Here is a 19,436-nt window from a genome sequence, read left to right on the forward strand (position 1 = left end):
TACAGCCTCTGCTGCAATATGGGAAATGTGGAAGCTAATTTTAACACAACAAACTCTCACAAGAACAGCTACTTCCCTTCAACTATTCAATTCTTGAACTAACCTGCACAACCCTAATCACTACCTCAGTATAGCAACACTATGACCACTTTGCACTATAATAGACTTTGTTGTTTGTGTTTTAGTTGTTCTTTCTTGTATAATTTATGTTTAGTTTATGTTTTTCTTGTGAATGTTGTATATCTGATGCTATGTGCCTGTGATACTGCTGCAAGTAAGTTTTACATTGCACCTGTGCATACATGTACTTGTGCATATGACAATAAACTCGACTGACTTAATTTATTTGGTAAAGGGATAACTTTGCCTTGTGATATTGGGGTGAACTCCCCTGCTGTGCATCAGAACATCACTATGCAGTCTTTTACATAAAGGCAGCCCCTTCAGCCTGAGAATGGGTGAACAGCAAGGGGTTATATCCTTCAGGAGGTCTCCAAATGCAAGGAATTGATTTAACTTAAAAACAGAAAATGCTGGAAGTACTCAGCAGGTCGGGCTGCATCTGTGGGAAGAGAAACACAGCTAATGAATTTCTGACAAAGGGTCTTCAACCTGAAATTTTAATGCTGTTTCTCTCCCTGCAGGTGCAGCCTGACCTGCTGAGCGTTTCCAGTATTTTCTGCTTCCATTTTAGATTTCCAGCATCTGCAGCTTTTTTGATTTTAGATTCAAGTTCATTGGTAGGAGGATTAGAGAAGAGTTGAAGAAAAGAGACAATTTCACCTAAATTATGGCAGTGGTGTAGAATTAACTGTCTGAAAGGTGGAGGCAGGTGGAATCTCTGTGCAGCACCCCCTCAGTGGTACAATGAAAAGTCGATGGATGGTCACTGATACGGCGCCCAGATCCAGAGACTTCTGGATCAGAAGCAGAGAGCCAGAGGCGATACATAGTGAAGGATACTTGGGTAACAGAGCACTCAGCCATTGATCAAATTCCCATTCAGCCTGGGAAGAAGTTGGTATTCCGAGCAAAGCAACATACATGGGATGAAGGAAAAAAAAGAGCACATTAATATGGCCAAATGTCACGCTTTTTAATTCTGGGCTTTTGATTAGTTTGAACCTAGGTCTGGTGTGAAGATAGATACAGACGAAAAAGGGCAACTTTCAGAGTTTCCAATTATCAGACAGTTTCATGGTAATTAGCTTAGCTAAAAGGATGCATTAGAGGTTTCCACAGGCTTGCATTCTGTCATACGTCTAATGGCTTTTACACCCGGTTACACTAATCAATACCCTTGGCCAGCAAGATCTCTTTGAGGTTCCAATTAACCACCAATTAAAAACAGACTCAATGTAGGGATTGACAGTGTTTGATGCATATTTCTGACAATTCACAGTAAAGATTATTTGAAGTAGATTTTTTTTTAAATGAAGCAGTACATTATCAGGATGAAGACCCTTCCTCTGTTACTGAAGACACATTCCATTTGTGGGGTATTGAGCTCATTTAACATACACATTGGCATAAGATGTACCAACACAGATTTGATGAGTTAGCATTGAGTAGTGGGGTACTGGATTTTGCTGTGATCTTTATCAGAAAGGATATTGTATTTGGAGAATGAAGAGGAAATTAAATAGCTATGTCTAGCTGGCTATCATCGGGTGGTTTGTCATGTTATCTCATACTGTACAACAATAAATTGTGATCTTGCTGTTATATTTCAGTACTTTTCAAAGTATTCCACATCCAACTCTTTGCTTCCTCTCAAAAGCAGCAAGCTCATTACTGAGAGAGTGTATTATCCTCTGGTGCACAAAGGAAAGAGAGAAAAACCAAGAGAGAATGAAAATGTGAAAGAAATATAAAAGGGAAGTGAAAGCAGGAATATCCAAAACTACAAGGGACAGGCTTGGGTAAGAGGCTTAGAGGGGATTGAGAGAGAGCGAGAGAGAGATCCACCTCCCCCCCACATACACAGGGTGGGTTGGAATCCAAAACACACTGCCTGACTGGAGGTGGTGGCAGGTACTCTCACATTTAAGCAGTACCTAAATGAGCACTTGAATCACCAAGGCACAGAAGGCTAGTGGACTAATTGCTAGCAAATGGAATTAGGGGAGGAAGTACTTGATGATTGAGGCGTTTGTTTCTGTGCTGTATGACCAATATTGAGAGAGGAATAAGACAGAATTTGTTGTAAAGGGGGCCTCTGAGCTTAAGATTCAGCACTGCTGTAGATGGTTCAACTGTTTTCTTATCCTCATAAGGAGGAGGAAATGGGGAACGTGAGAAACAACTTGGAAGCCAAATGCATTGGGACCATGCTGTTGATGATGGATAACATCAGATACTGAGGTTACCCAGCAATGCTTATTTTGCTGTCCTTGACTTTGGAGTATGGTTATGCCAAACCATTTCTTCCTTGTGGTCAATAGGCCAAATTATACTGGCTGCGATGGATAGTTCAGTGAGGAACCACTTGTGTTCAGCCAGTCCCAGGTTATTAAGACCTGACATGTGGACCTGCTGCAAGTCATGGATATGTCATATCCTGCTGCTGAACTTCCATCCAATTAAAACCCAGGGGATCCAGGACTTCATAAGCAGAAGCATGGTGCACAAAAGCTGGGAAATTATGCTGAACCTTTAAGCCACAATCAGAGTTTTGCAGTCAATTCTGGTTTCAATGTTCAAGGTGTAAAGGTCTGAGAGAGGGTGCAGGAGAGATTTACCAAAATGATTCCTATCACATGAATGAATGCGAGTGCGCCTTTAAGAACTGTATACCACATGACTTTGGATGTATATTTTATAAACCACTGGTGGTTACTTTATAGTTGTTTGTTTGCAATGAAGGATGTGTTGTTAGGTTTACCACCATCATTAGCTTTATTCAGCAGCAGCACCACCACCAAGCAGCCCTAATACAGTATCGAGCTGAGGGAATCTCAGCTCTAAGATCAGACTGTAGACCTGGGGTTATTCTTGAAGTAAACGGAAGGTCAGTCGGGAGGACATTTAATAAAATCCGCAAAAAAATGTTGGAGGGTAAATGGAGAGAGAGGCTCCCGTTAACAATGGTTTGAGAACCAGAGATATTTTATATAAAAGAAAAGTCATAGCTGGGGAGAGGGTGATGTGGAGCACAAAAGGCATTTTTTAAAAAAATATGGTGATGCCCAAAATTCTCTGCCTACAAGTCGATGGAAGCAAAAAAGTTAATCGGCATTTCAAAAAAGGGAATTTTATAGGCACGAGAGGGCTTTAAAGAAAAAAGGGTGAAGAGCTGGGGGATAAAACTGGAGGGATTATTCCACTAGGAGCTGGCATAGGCTTGACAGGCTGAATGGCCTCCTCCTCTCTAACGAGTCTATAATTCTTTGATTGCGATATCATTCCTCAACAGCAGATTCTCTTGGCAGGCTGAGAATATCTTGCCTAACGCCAGAAGTTATTTGGAGGCACAGAACAAGCATTTAACTGAAGCTCGTTGGCATCCATCTCCACCTGCCCCCTCCCCAACATCAGAGGGTTTGGGATTTCAGCACCAACATGTAATTCCCAAGCTTGCTGCCCAAGTTCCACTTGTAATCTTCTGGCTGCACCCCAATGTTAGATTCCATATGGAGTCTAACAGCTTTGCAGGAACCTGCTGAGATTTGCAAACAATTAGCCTGGGAACTCACCAGTTGATCCGACACTGGGGAGATCTGCTGCAGGAATCCTGAGCCTACGTGAAGTGAAGTGGAGAGGAGTGGCTGTGGGGGAGAAGGGCAAGTATATGTATAGTCTAACTATGGTTTGGTGGAGATTTAACAAATCTTCCTTGTTTTCTGATTCTATCCCTCTAGAAATAAAAGTCTAAGACTTACCTTGTTTCTTTTTTGTTAGAGTTTTGCAAACCTGTGGTACAACCAGTATATTAGTCCAAAAGCAACAAACAAAAGGCCGAAGGAACTCAATGGGTCGAACAGCATCTGTATAGGGAAACAGACAGTCAACGTTTTGGGTCAAGATCCTACATCTGGACCAAATTCTTTGACCCTCTACCCCACCCAATCTCACACTTCATATAGTAATGACCTCCTCATTAATACCATCAAAATGCACCAACTTACATTTACCAGTGCTAAAATTCATTTGCCAATATTTGACTGTTTCGCAGTGTTATTCCATTTCTTAGGCAGGGTTTCTTCTGGTCCACCTACATTACAACATAACGGTGCGCAAGGTCCTGCTGTTGAACACAAGCCTCACTATTTAGATTCAAATGACAATTGCCAGCAAGTTGATGTCAGCCAGTCCCAAGTTATTAAGACCTGACATGTAGACCTGTTGCAAGTTGTGGATGCATCATATCCTGCTGCTGAACTCCCATCCAATTGAAGCCCGTGGGATCCAGGACTTCACAGAAGCACAGTGTACAAAAGCTGGGAAATGATATTCAAAGATGGTTAGTAGGGCAGTGGCAAGAGTAGGTGGCTCACTGCTAGCAATAAGTTTTATTTCTCTACATTACCAAGCCAATAAGAGTTTGAAATCAAGGGCATGCCCTGGGATTTCAGATTCTCTGGTGACAGACTGTTCAGCCTATCGAGACATTACCAGCTCTCAGACTAATCCCATCCTTCCACTTGTTTTCCTGCAACCTATTCGTTCTCATCTGCCCAGCCCAGCAACTACCCTCTGATTATCACGTTCACCAGTACGTGCACGTATAGGTGCAGTGAAAAACTTACATGCAGCAGCATCACAGGCACATAGTATTAGAGACACAACATTCAAAGAAAAAAAACAAATTAAACAAACTATACTATACGCTTTTTTTTACAAGAACACAATTAGACCAAAAGGTTCATTGCAGTGCGGAGGTCATAGTGTTGCTGTACCGAGGTGGTGATTAGGGTCGTGCAGGTTGGTTCAAGAACTGAATGGTTGAAGAGAAGTAACTGTTCTTGAACTAGGTGGTGTGGGACTCCAGGCTTCTGTACACCCATCTACACTAAAGCTAGCAAATCAGCACGTTTGGATGTGGGAAGAAACCAACAGTCACAGGGAGAGCATGCAAACTCTGCACAGACCTTGCTTCAGGCCAAGGTCGAGTCCAGGTCTCTGGAGCTGCAAGGCAGCAGGACCAAATACTGCCCACAGTACATGCATACGTACCACAGCATATACTTAAGTCACATTCATTTATGCAGATGTACACTTGATTGCATAGGTTTCTGGAGCAGCCAAGGTTAGTTGGAGGGAGATCGTGCAAACTCCACACAGAGGTTAGTATAGAGCTCGGGACACTCCACTAAACAGTAGGTAAATGAAATTAAAACAGTTAGTTTCAGTACATAAGATGGAAGCAACTGGGTCTCAGTGCAAGGATGGCCTCCCAATAATATCTGATCCAACCAACTTTATTCTTCAACAAAACCTGGAAGAAATTAACCAGCACTGGGGTAACATTTTTAATAAGTCTGCTTGAATTTTGCATGGTTACTTTCCAACTTCATCTGTGATGTTTTATAAATTGCTCAAGTCCAGACCACTTCTGCTGTAATTATTCCAAGATCCTCATTATCATTAATTATCAGTGATCAAACCTCCAACCCTCAAGAGGAAACACAAAATTAGAAACAAAAGAATTCATCCTCTTTCTCTCTTCAGAGAAAGGGAGCAGCTGAAATTAAGCAGTAGTAAATTCAATTAAATAATTCAGTAACTGCATCCACATTTGCTCATTTGGAATTTGCACCACTTCAAAACTTCTCTCCCACTATCTGCCAGCACAGGGAATTGACCCCAGGACACCCCAGACAGAAAGCTTCAATTGGTGTTTATACCCACTGTTGAGGGACCTTTAAAAAGGGATAGTGCACAGTTAATGCAGGATCCTTAACAGTGTTGACATACAGAGGGATCTTGGGGTCCAAGTCCATAGTTCCCTGAAGGTGGCTGCACAGGTTGATAGGGTGGTCAAGAAGATGTATGACATGCTTGCCTTTATTAGTGAAGGCACTGAAATTCAAGAGTCAGAAAGTTACATTGCAGCTTTATAAATCTCTGTTTAGACGCATCTGAAGTATTGCATTCAATTCTGGTTCACTCTTCCATCCTCCACACCACCCAAATCACAGCCAAGACGTGGATGGTGCAGAGGAGGTTTACCAGGATGCTGCCTGAATTAGAGGGCATATGCTACAAGGAGAGGTTGGACAAAGTTGGGTCCATTTTTATGGAGTGGCAGAGGCTGAGGGGAGACCTGATAGACATTTATAAAATTATGAGGGGCATAGATAGAGTAGACAGCTGGTATCTTTTTCCCAGGGTAGAAATGTCAAACACCAGATGGCAGGCATTTAAGGCGAGAGGGGGAAAAAGTTCAAAAAGGAGATGTGTGGGGCAAGTATTTTTAAAAATAAACACAATAGTGGGTGCCTGATTTGCACTGCCCAGGGTAGTACTGAAGGCAAACACAATAAAGGTGTTTAAGAGGTTCTTAGATAGGCACATGAAAGTACAGAGAATGGAGGGATATGGACATTGTGTAGGCAGAAGGGATTAGTTTAGTTAGTTCAGCACAACCTCATGGGCTGAAGGGCCTGTTCCTGTGCTGTACTGTTCTCTGCTCTTCTCTGGGAAAGGAGTTGGTGGTCCTCAGCATGGAGTTCCCCAGAATTCCTGGAGCTCCCAGTAATTTTCATCCAGAGTTTTGTTTGATATCCCTCATCGGTATCGCTTCCCCGGCTCCCTGTAAAACTGCCCAGTTTTCAGGTGTTGAGCTCCAGCTACAGAAGAGGGGTTCAAATTAAGCCAAGCCTGCATGCAAGTGATCCAGAAGTGTATACCAGCCAGAAAATGCCAGCCAGGCTTGGCATGACAGCAAGCTATTTGATTGATGCCAGTTTGATATTGTCACTGCCCTCGGGTTCAGATATTGCTGCAAAACTGATCGATCAGCAAGGTATCTGTCCTGAAATTAATTTCCTCAAGTGACCCACACCTTTGAGTAAACAATTAATTGCAAATGACAGCAGACAGGGTTTTGACCTGGTATTGGGGGTTGAGAGGCAGTTGTACGAATTAAAAGACAAAAATGAAATAAATTATAAAATAAAAAATCTCAGGGAACACAAGTCCCTTGCCACACTGAAATTGACAACTGCAGTCACAGTATGAAGCGCATAGTAATTTAATGCGCTTGACGTCAGTCACTTTCCTTCCAGAAGCGTGGTGACGGGAGAACAGGACAGGGAGGATCAAAGCCGTGTTCAGCGCCTTACAGAAGAGGTTTGTTTTTCCCTTGTGAAGTGGTCGCTAAGCTTTGAATACCGTCTGCTCACACCTATTGCTTTATGCATGCCGACACCTTCATAGTAACGACAAGCTCTGCACACCCCTTTAACTAGGCTGCATGCAGCAAAGAAGTATTGGCAAGAACAGAAGAGGGGTTCACGTTTAATCTCACAAAGAGACATTATTTGAGGGGGGCAAAAAAAATTATTCAAAAAACTTTGCACTGAATAATGGTTTATTTCTTTGGAAAGACAATTCGAGATTGTTTCAGCAAAGCAACAGCTCTGTTCAGGTGTAAACTCCACCACAAGATTGGAGCTCTGCGTGAGCATGTGGTAGTGTATTACACATACTGTGCAAACTCCCAGTGAGGCATTGGAAATGGTGCCATGGATTGGAAGCATAGAAACCTACTTAAAGTTTCAGTATGAAATTCCTCTGCACAATCTTTCACATGTGAACTCACTCAATGGGTTCTCATTGATGCTGGGAAAGGAAAAGAAACTAAAAAGGTAGAGAAAATGTGAAAAACAGTGAAGGAGGAGAGAATTGTTTAAAGTCTTTAGATTTAGTGTCGTCATTGCCTGCAGTTCTGGTCACCTCATTATAAGGAGGATGTCGAGACTTTAGAGAGGGTGCAGAGGAGGTTTACTAGGATGCTGCCTGGATTAGAGAGCATGTACTATCAGAAGAGGCTGGACAAACTTGGGGTCTTTCCTCTGGAGCGGCAGAGGCTGAGGGGTGAGCTGTTGGAAGTGTATAAAATTAGGAGGGGCATAGATAGGATGGACAAGCAATCTTTTTCCCATTATTGATGCAATCCAATACCAGAGGGCATGTAATTTAAGGTGAGGGGGTAGGTTCAGAACAGATGTGAGGGGTACGTTTTATCCTCCCCCCCCGAAAGAGTGGTGGATGCCTGGAATGCATTGCCTGATAGGGTGGTGGAGGCAAATTCGTTGGGGGCTTTTAAGAGGGGCTTGGATGGGCACATGAATGAGAGGAAAATAGAGGAATATGGACATTCTTTAGGTTGGAGGGAACAGCTATGTCGGCACAACGTTGTGGGCCGAGGGGCCTGTTCTGTGCTGTACTGTTCTATATACAAAAGCCAGTGAAAAAGGTTTGAAATCGCAGTCAGCTTATTAATATACAAAACCATACAACCTATTTGATAGCCGCAATAACCAATCTAATGCCATTCTGTTGGTATTAATGAAAGAATAAAGCTTGGGTTGAACTGGAGACAGGTTCTCACCTTCTCTCTGCATGGAATCCTTTTGTAACATCTAGTTATTTCCAGAGCAATGTTCCCAAGTGAAAGCCCTACTCGCTCGTAGTCTCCACCACCATTATCTCCTCACTAATAAATGCCTGTTGATGTTGTGGGCAAATGCAAGTTACTACAGATACTGGAAATCCAAAATGGAAAACAGGAAGTGTTGGGAACATTCTGTAGCTCAGGCAGCAAAACAGTTAATATCTCAGGCTGATTAAATTCTTTTTTAAAAAAAAATCAGGAGTGGGAAACATTAGAAACAAAACAAGTTCAGGAAGGCGGCAGGGGTGGGGGGGGGGGGTGGAGAAAGAGAAGGTAGAGAGGACTAAAAGGGAAGGTCTGTGAGTAGGGAGGCAGGAGGGATTGGTCGGCACAGGTGGCGGTTCTGCCGAGAGGGTGGGGAATCACCACCATAGACAGGAGAGAGTTAATCAAGTTATGAGGCAAGTAAAAAGAAAGTGAAAGTGTCCCTTGTTCCTTCCAAATTACAATGTACCTTGAGAAGCTTCCTTCCATCTTACAAATTCGTGTGAATAAAAGTCAGTTTTCTTATCCAAATTAGTCATGGGATTAAATCATAGGGAGTCTGAGGAAGTTACAGCATGGAACCAGGCCCTTCGGCCCTTAAGTCTGTGCTGACCATCAAGCTACCCATTTTTTACTCCTACACTTACCTTTTCTTCACCTCACATTCCCATCAACACTCTCTCCCTAGATCCTACACACTAGGGGCAATTTACAAAAGGGCAATTAACCTACCAACCCACATTTGAGGACATGGGAGGAAACCATCATGGTCACGTGTAGAATGTGCTAACTCCATGCAGACAACACTAGAGGTAAGAGTTGACCCAGCATCACTGCAACTGTGAGGCAGCAACTAACTGCGTCAGTGTCACCCATAGAATTCCTCCTCTTCCTTCAACATTCTCTTGCCGATACAATGCCCGGTCATTAGATCATACAATTACACCCCAAACTCTCCCAACATACACAAGTAGGACAGAAGGGCTCCAACATAGTTGAGGAGACAGCAACAAAAACAATGTAAGTGAAGGCAGAGATATGAAAAAGGGGAGATACACAAGGTGGATTAGGTTCTATGATGAGGTTTTTTTGCACGCAAATGACAATTGCTTTTGAGAAGCTTTTTCTTCCCATTGCAGCAATGTACAATTATGAACTAATAAAGCATTGATCATGCTTAGAGACACTTGCAGGAATCTCACTCAAGGTAAGCAAAGCCCGAGTACAAGATTACAGGAAAAATAATCTCTCAATTTAAAGGGTTACAACAGCCCTGAGGAATCAGTCTAACTCTCAGTGCCCCAGTTTGGGTTTCAGGCCGATAGAAAACATCGATGAATTTGCACCCTGCTCCAGGAACCAAGCCTACATTACAGTAATTTACTAATTTTTGCTTGAACACGGTTGACTCCAAGGCATGCATTTTGATTTACAAAACTATTTTTCAATGCAACAAACAGCTTGCCACTTTCCAGCATAAACCATACTGAAATGCACACATGCATTTCACCTAATCTTCCCCATCTACAAAATTTTGCTCGAAACATCTTCCCAGAACAAAGCCCCTTCATAAATTGAGGAATTCTTCTATTTTAATTCCCGGATCTGAGTGAAATCCTGCTGTGCGCGCAAAGACAGACCAAGCCGACACTGGGTGAATGTCACTGATCAAACTACAGATAGATTTTAGAGGAGTACATGGCAACAGGATTACAGGGAAGAAATGTAAAAGGTGAAACCGTAAAAAGGGTGAAGATCACATCAAAAGGGAAAAGGGTAAACCTGGGGCTTGATGCAGAACAGACTGTGTAAAAAGATTAAGTGAATGAGTTGCAGCCATCTGCAGCAATATTTTACTGTAAGTGTGTTACCACAAAATTATACTGATCAGAGGAAAGGGGTAATGTGCAACTGTACCTTCAGTCTATAGTTGCCTTTCCACTTAAGAGCAAGTAATTCAAGCCTTGAGACTTTGGAAGCACACTTGCAAATCCATTGTCACGGGCATACATACCCAGGGTATAAATGCCATGAAAATTAGCTTTTTGCAGCAGCAGTGTACTACAAACATGTTAACAAACTTAAATTAACAAAATTATACATAACCTACAAGGCAAAAGTGAACAAAAATAGACATAACATTAGTGCAAGTGGAGGGAAATATAGTTCGAAGTAGAACTAGGATTTGTCCAGGTGGGTTCAAGAACCTGATGGCAGTGGGCGAGAAGCTGTCGTTGAACCTTGAGGTGTGGGTCTTCAGGCTCCTGTACCTCCTGCCTGATGGCAGCATCGAGAAGAGGGCATGGCCCAGATGGTGGGGATCCTTAATGCATTCCATCAAAGCAAACCCACAACCGGAATACGTTTTCCAATAGAACTCAACTGAAACACAATGATCCAAAAGTTTCAAAATCATCATTGCATTTCATTGTCAAAGCTACATTGCCCTGTTTCTCAATGGAAGAGCCCCACTGGTCAGACCAGATCTTAGATACCAGTTTAAAACAAAACAGGATGGATGTGCGCAATAACACACGTGCATTGATGCACAGTTTGGATCCTATTGAACACCAGGCTTTTATTAACAATAACATTTAGCTTTTAAAAAAAAGTTGAACCAATTCCCATCGTGCAAAGCATCACAAAGAGGAAATGTCTGGGAGATGGAGAATAATTGGGGAAAAGGGGCCAAGTTACAGCACTGAAGCAGATTATCAGAGGGAAAGGCTTTTAAAGGATAGGTATGGCTTTGAGTGGGTTAAAATATAGAGAAAGGAGGGAGAAAGAAAAAGTGAGAGAGTGCAGGAAGCAGGGAAGGGGGTGGAAATATCACACAGCAGACACATTTTATTGGAGGCATCGAAGAGCAAATTACTATTTGGCACAAAATAGGAAGGCAAGGTTGCTGAAGGCACTTTTAGCCATGGAGATCAACTCAGGATGAGAAAAAAATTTGAGGACAAAGATTTCAATAATAGAAGCCATGTTAGTGGTTAACTTACTGTCAGGGTTTAAATAAATGAATTCTGCCCGAGGGAAAGCCTAGATAGTCAATATTGCTGATCAAGGCAGGCTAAATCCAAATGTTTCCCTGTGCACGGCTGGTTATCCCAGTCACTTCCTATTGTTGAGTTTTCTCCGGTGACTTTATTGGTCAGGTGGCAACTCGGATATTTACAAACCCAACTTTCCTCATTACATGTTTCCAGTAGGGTTTACTCAAGGATTTTTACTTGTTGAGGTACGATAACTAAGTTTAAAAGTCAAATTAATATTTCCAGAATGCATTAATAATCACTTTGCTATTGAACCAGGGCCAACATGGCTCAGAGCCACACAGACTGGAAGGTCTCAGGTGGATTGACTGATCTGTACAGCTAACAGATCTCAAACCTGGTGTGGGAGACGGGGAGCTATAATGGGCCTCGATGGCCCTGGGATACAGATAGGGTCACCAACCCTGAAGTACTGGATTCTCCTGGAATTAAAGATTAATTACCAGCTGAGACCAAAAAGGTTGTGTGGTTTCCACTGGAGCATTTAAGAACACTGGAGGAGGGGTAAAGGACTGGCTGATTTGACAAGTCAACCCATTATCTTTGTGAACCAATTGGATAGTCTCTGCTGAATTGTCAGAAGGGTCAGGGGTGTGCTTCAACTACACAGCCAATGGGGTGACTGGAAACAGAAGGATATGATGAACAGGGATATACAGTATCTACTGTCTGCTCACACCCACGTGTCTCTCCTGTTCAGTCTTCCTCTCAGGGTGGGAAAGTAGATAGTGAAAACTCTCAGCAAAAAAAAAGGCAAGGAAAGGAGAGAGATTCAAGAGACAATAGTATCCCAGCAAGTGTACCAACTCCCCAGTAAAACACACAAAAAGGGTTTCCTTTCACTTCAAGGCACCCCATTTCACACAAGCTATTGACAAGGACATGAAGTGTTGGTCCACTGTTATAGTGGATACAGCAAACTCCCACAATCAGCATTGTGATAATGAGCAGATAATCTGTACTGATGATAGAACATAGAGCAGTCCCACACAGGCACAGGCCCTTTGGCCCGCAATATCTGTGTCAAACCAAATCCCTTCTCCTTGTCATGCCCTCCATATTCATGTGTTTAACAGTCTCTTAAATGCCACCATCACATCTGCTTCCACCTCCACCCCTGGCAGCCCGTTCCAGGCACCCATCACTCTGACCTGCCCCATACATCTCCTTTAAACTTTCCCCCCTCACCTTAAATGCATGTCCTCTAGTACTTTAGATTTATACTCTGGGGGTGGGGGGGAAAAGAAAGATTCTTAGAAATTTCTATCAGCCCCCCCCACCCGAACCTCCCACACTCCAGAGAAAACGACCCAAGTTTGTCCAACCCCTCCTTATAGCTCATACCCTCTGATCCAAGCAATCTTCATAAACCTCTTCTCCACCCTTTCCAAAGACTCCACATCCTTCTTGTAATGGGGCAACAATTTAACATTGACTGAGGAATGTACATTACCTAGTGGTGCCCATGTTTAAAGCTCCCACTTTAGGAGGTTAAACTAAAGAGCCATGGTAAGTTATGATGCATCTCTACAGAACTCTAGTTAGGCCACATTTAGAGCATTGTGTGCAATTCTGGTCACCTCACTATAGGAAGGATATCAAGGCTTTAGAGGGTGTAGAGGAGGTTTACTAGGATGCTGCCTGGATTACAGGGCATGTGCTATCAAGAGAGGCTGGACGAACTCGGGCACCTTCCTCTGGAGTGATGGAGGCCCAGGGGTGATCTGTTGGAAGTGTATAAAATTATGAGGGGCATAGATAGAGTGGACAAGCAATAGCTTTTTCAATTATTGAGTGATCCAATACCAGAGGGCATGCATTTAAGGTGAGGGGGTAGGTTCAGAACAGACGCGAGGGATACTTTTTTTTAAAAACAGAGAGGGTGCTGGATGCCTGGAATGCATTGCATAATAGGGTGGTGGAGGAAAACTCATTGGGGGCTTTCAAGAAGGGCTTGGATGGGCACATGAATGAGAGGAAAATAGAGGGATATGGACATTCTGTAGGTAGGAGGGGATAGCTATGTCGGCACAACATTGTGGGCCGAAGGGCCTGTTCTGTGCTGCTCTATGCTCTAAACCAGTGCAAGGCTTGCACGGGCCCTGGAAAAGAAAGTGTTGTAGAACAAAGATACCTAGGGTACAGGTACATAATTCTATGAAAGTGGAGAGACAGGGTGGTATAGTCAGCATTTGGCACACTTGCTTTCATCAGTCAGGGCACTGAGTAAAGGGAAGTCATGTTACAACTGTACAAGACGTTGGTGAGACTGCACTTGGAATAACTGTGTGCAGTTCTGGTCACTAGGGTACAGGAAGGATGTCATTAAGCTGGAAAGGGCGCAGAAAATATTCACAGGGATGTTACCAGGACTGGAGGGCTCGAGCTACAAGGAGAGGCTGGGACTCCACACAGAGTGTGGTGGATATATGAAACAAGCTACCAGAGAAAGGTGTAGAGATGCGTACAATTACACTATTTCAAAGACATTTAGATGGGGACGTAGATAGGAAAGGTTTAGAGGGATATACCTACTGAATACTGAAAGGCCTGAATAGAGTGAACATGGAGAGGATGTTTCCATTAGTGGGAGTCTAGGATCTGAGGGCACAGCTTCAGAATAAAGGGACATTCCTCTCAGAGGAGAAATTTCTTCAGCCAGGGGGTAGTGAATCTGTGGGATTCGTTGCCACAGCGGGCTGTGGAGGTCAAGCCAATGGGTGTATTTAAGGCAGAGATTAGGGGCAACTTTTTCCACACAGAGGGCAGTGGGTACATGGAATAAGTAGTGGAGATATGTACAATAACAAATGTTGAAATGACATTTAGACAGGTACATGGATCGGAAACATTGAAGAGAGATATGGGCCAAAAGTCAGGGAAATAGGACCAGCACAAGTTGACCACTTGGACCGAAGGGCCTATTCCTGTGCCGTATATCTAGGATTCTAGAGAACGTCATCCAGCACAGAAACAAGCCCTCTTCAGCCTACCAAATCTGCACCTGCCATTCAGCCATCTATTCTAAACCCATTTACCAGCATTAGGTTCATATCCTTCTTTGCCTTGGCAATTCGCAGGAGCTTTCACATTAACCTGACAGGGAAGACCCAAAGCCTCAGTTTAATGTCCAAGCCAAAAGGCAGCACCACCAACGATGCAGTACAGCCTCACTGGGAACATCAGCCTGGAGCGTGTGCCCGGTCTCCAAACCCGCAGTCTTCCGATTCTAAAAGGCGAGAGCTACAATTATCAAAACCAAATGGATGGGGAAACTGCATAGAATCAGTTACCTTTATATTTCCATTCTGAAATCTGCTGTTCACAATCCAATGGAACGATTACAACATACAGCTTGTGAATGACTGGGAGTTTTATTTTTAAAACTTGTGACTGCCCCTCACTTGTGCCGAAGATGATGTGTTTGCAGATAAATCCACTGCCTCAGAGAAACCCAAACTGCTCCAAAAAGGAACCCTCATGTGCTTGTCTCCATGGTAAAAATAGTCACGGAAACACCCTAAAGCTATTTGTTGATAAAGCAGGGAGATAACATCATCAATTCAAATCCCTGGTGGATGGTTAAAAAAAAAACATGCAAAGCAAATGACTGGAAAAAGGTACCAGCAAAAATTCACAAAATGAGAACTGTGGAGGAAGAGAATTGGATAAAATATTTCATGTGACAGGATTCTAGAGGAGATTATGTTTCTTTCATTTATGCATCTGACCAACCTCGAGTTGCCCACTTAACATGTCGTTTATCCTTCCTCAATGTTAGAATTTCCACAAGCCTTATCCAAGAACTGGTCAAATATTTATCAAAGCAAAATTAAATATTATGGCCCACAAACTAATCTATTGATTTCTTGTTCGGTTTTATGTGGATGTTGACCTCCAGAGCTTAACAAAGTGAAAATAAATATTTAATTATTCCCCTAAATAAAAATCAATATTTTGCAGAGTTAGCTAAATAAATTGGTCCCATAAATTCTCAAAATGCGACTGCAACAATTGGATTCTCCAAAGACAGACAACTCACCCTCGCTATGGTTTGGAAAGAAAATGACAGTATGAAGAAAAAGGCAGCATTTATTGTTTGTTCCCCAAGTCAATAGCTTCTAATCGTTTATGCCAATGAATTATTGTTGGTTTCCGACTTCTCTCAGGCAGTCCCTTGGGACGGAGGACAATCTATTTCCATTGCAACTCTATAGGTTCTGAGGTAGCCGAGACTCGAATGCTAGATCCTCATATGCCACAGACGGGGCAGGTTATGTTTGTTGGAGGAGATGTGTGGGCATTTGGGTCGCCATGTGTAAATGGCCTGCACATGCTCCCATTGAATAGACAGTGTGCGCTACCTTCCCAGATGCCCTTCCTCCATTTTGAGCAGTCACAGGCCAAGTTGGTGAGGATGTCACAGTTGTTCAAAGAGACTGAGTACATCCTTAAAGCATTTTCTGTACCCATAAGACGTAGGAACAGAATTAGGCCATTTAGCCCATCGAGTCTGATCCTCTATTCAATATCGACTGTGCGGTTGAGAGAAAAAAAATTCTCCCGCCTTCTCTCCATAACCCTCTTACTAATCAAGAACCCATCAATCTCTACTTTAAATGCACCCAATGACTTGGTCTCTACAGCCCTCCCGTGACAATGAATTCCACAGATTCACCACCCTCTTGCTTAAGAAATTCCTCCTCATCTCAGTTATAGAGAGATATCCTTTTATTGAGGCTGTGCTCTCAGATCCTAGACTCTCCCACTAATGGAGAGATCCTCTCCACGTCCACTCCATTCAAGCCTTTCAGTAGGTTTCAATGAGATCCCCCCCCCCCCCCCCCCCCACCACAAGTATCTTTTACCTTTGCACAGCTCAAACTAGACTCTGGTTTGTAGATGATGTGTTCAGTCATCCAATAGTTGTTGAGTGTGATCAGAGGCTTGGTAGTCTGGATGCCGGATGGGAGAAGATGCTTGTATCACCTTGCCTATCCCACCAATAGATTTGGAGGATTTTGCAGAGACTTTGTTGATGGATCTCCCCAGTGGTTTCGAGGTGCCTGCTGTAGGTTGTCCACGTCTCTGGATTACTGCTGCTCCATCGATAGAGAGCTTAGAAACATGATTAATGTGTTAGTCTTCCAAATGCCCTTGACTTCAGTTGGCTACAGGAAGCAATGGCAAATTTTGTATTTAACACCTGCCTTTATTTAGAGGCGACTCCCCAGTATGGAAAGTGATTCACATTTACCAGGGTTCTGTGATGGATCTTGATTGTTGGGAGGGGTGATGGCCCACTGCTGTACAGCATGGGGAGATTGGGAGAAGATCTTGGTCTCCCAGATGTTTAATACAAGGTCCATTGTCTCCTACACCTCAGCAAGGAATCAGTGGCTTGGAACTCAGCATCTGAATGTGCACACATGCAAGAACGTCTGTGCACCGTGAATCAATGACTGAAGTTGGTGATCATGGTTCTGGAGTCGAGACTACGCAGTTCTTCCACCCCCCCCCCCCCCCCCCCAACCACCTCATGCACCTGCCTAGGATCTTCATTCTAGTACAACAATCTTCTGACTGTTACATGAAAGAGAGACAATTGTTGGTGCAATGACATAGCCTGATCTACACCAGGACTGGGCTTGTGATGGACAATTTAGCAAGGGCCGTAGACTGTCTGAGATGTAGAATGGCCACAAATCACCAAGAACCTAATTTTAGATGCAGGTAGGGAAGATAAGCAAGCCATCGAGCCCTAGGAGCCTGTTCTATTCATCATTCAGTTGGATCATTACCCAATTGGAATCTTGCTCTATTTTTCTTTAATCATTTGAGATGCAAGGCATTTATTGCCCATTGCTAATTGCCTTTGGAAGTCACGAGGAGCTGCCTTCTAGAACTGCTGCTGTTTTTTTTTTCCCCCCCAGTGAAAGGTTCCCCAACACTGTCTTTCCAGGATGTAGACCCAGTAATGAAGGAGGAACAGTAATTTATTTCCAAGTTGCACAGTGCCCTCACTTGGAGGGGAACCTGCAAGGTCAGTGGTGTTCCCATATGCCTGCTGCCCATACCTATGCAGACAGTAAACCCTTTGCATTTGGGTGTATTGCATCGTCCCCTTTCAAAATCTAATAACCTCGATTTGGACAGAAGGAATCAAAGATTGCAAAGGAGGAGAGGGGTGGAAATTAAATGCAGCAAGGCCACAATGGCTGTGGTTGGGAAGGACAGAAATGAGACTGGGGCAGAGTCTTCAACTTTGACACAACCCAGCGTCTGTCCAATGTAAATGAACAGCTGAATAAATATGCCACCAACACCAGAAGTAAAACCATTCATCCCAGCTTTGCCCCCATATAGAACATTACAGCACAGTACAGGCCCTTCAGCCCACAACATGGAGCAGGGTAAAATGTTAGCACAAAGATCTATCTCACCCTTGCCTCCCACATAGCCCCCTATTTTTCTATCATTCATGTATCTATCTAAGAGTCTCTTAAATGTGTCTAATGTATCTGCCCCCACAACCTCTGCAAGCAGTGCATTCCACAAACCCACCACTCTCTAGGTAAAAAACTTACCCCCTGACATCCCCCTTGTACCTTCCTCCAATCACCTTAAAATTATCTCCCCTCGTTTTATCCATTTTCACCCTGGGAAGAAAAGTCTCTGGCTGTTCACTCAATCTATGCCTCTTATCATCTTGTACACCTCTATCAAGTCACCTCTCATCCTCCTCCTCCTCCTCTCCAAAGAGAAAAGTCCTAGATCACTCAACTTATCCTAATATGCAGTAGATTTAACAAGAACCTTAATACAACCATTTCATTTTAATTTATCAGGTGTTGCTGGCCATCCCCAATTACCTTTACACTGAGCAGTTTGTTTGCTTATTTCAGAGTCAAACCCATTGGTCTGGAGTCACCTCTTGGCCAGGCTGGGTAATAATCCAATAGGTTTTATTGTCATCATAACTAACATCTAGTTTTTTAAAAATTCTAGTTTATTAACCAAATTTTTTCTACAGTGGGATTTGAATTTGGGTCCAAACATCATTATGGAAGTTGCTGGATTATTACTGCAGCAACTTAACTCCAGCGACACTGGAACATATCTACCCCTGGAACTGACCCTTTGGGTTACTGCAAACCAGTGGGATTGGTGAGAAACCATTTCTAACAAAAGCAAATGTACTTCCTTCATTCTCATCCATACAGTACAGCACCTAGGTCACCTGAAGCTCCAAAGATTACTCTAGGGATCACCAAGCTCTCAATTATTTCCCCATCAGTAAAGACATTCAATGATTTTTGTTTTGTGTGGGGCTACATCTACAAGGAACCAGAATAGGCAAATATCCTCCATAACAAGTCTCTGTCAGCACAGATCAGGAGGAAACTTTACTAACAAGTGCTAACATTTTTGTTTTGAAAAAAGAATCTGTGATACAACTGGACTTGTCACAAAAAATGAAAGAAGCAATGAAATTTTATTAAACTCCTTTTTGCATTTCAATTCTCAAGCCTGTCAAACCATTCATTATTTATACCTTTCTTTAAAAAAGAAAATTAACACCAGTACTAACCACTTTCAAGGGGAATGTTTAATGCCCTGGTAAGACTATAATATCCAACAAACACAAAGAGCATGCACGCAAGCAAATGGCACGCACAAGTATTGCGTCTTCATCACCGTGCATTTCAGACACCTTACTAAAAGCAGTTAGCATTGGAAGGCAGTCAAGAATTCTACAAGCCTAATGGTTAGAT

The 19,436-nt window shown here is 43.0% G+C and overlaps 1 protein-coding gene across 6 annotated transcripts in view; it reads right to left on the minus strand.

Moving 5' to 3' along the window:
• celf6 (CUGBP Elav-like family member 6) overlaps positions 1-19,436 on the minus strand; it is an 830,275-nt gene that overhangs the window by 798,609 nt on the left and 12,230 nt on the right. The gene's annotated exons all lie outside the window — the stretch shown is intronic.

Source organism: Pristis pectinata, chromosome 32, assembly GCF_009764475.1.
Source record: "Pristis pectinata isolate sPriPec2 chromosome 32, sPriPec2.1.pri, whole genome shotgun sequence".
NCBI lineage: Eukaryota > Metazoa > Chordata > Chondrichthyes > Rhinopristiformes > Pristidae > Pristis > Pristis pectinata.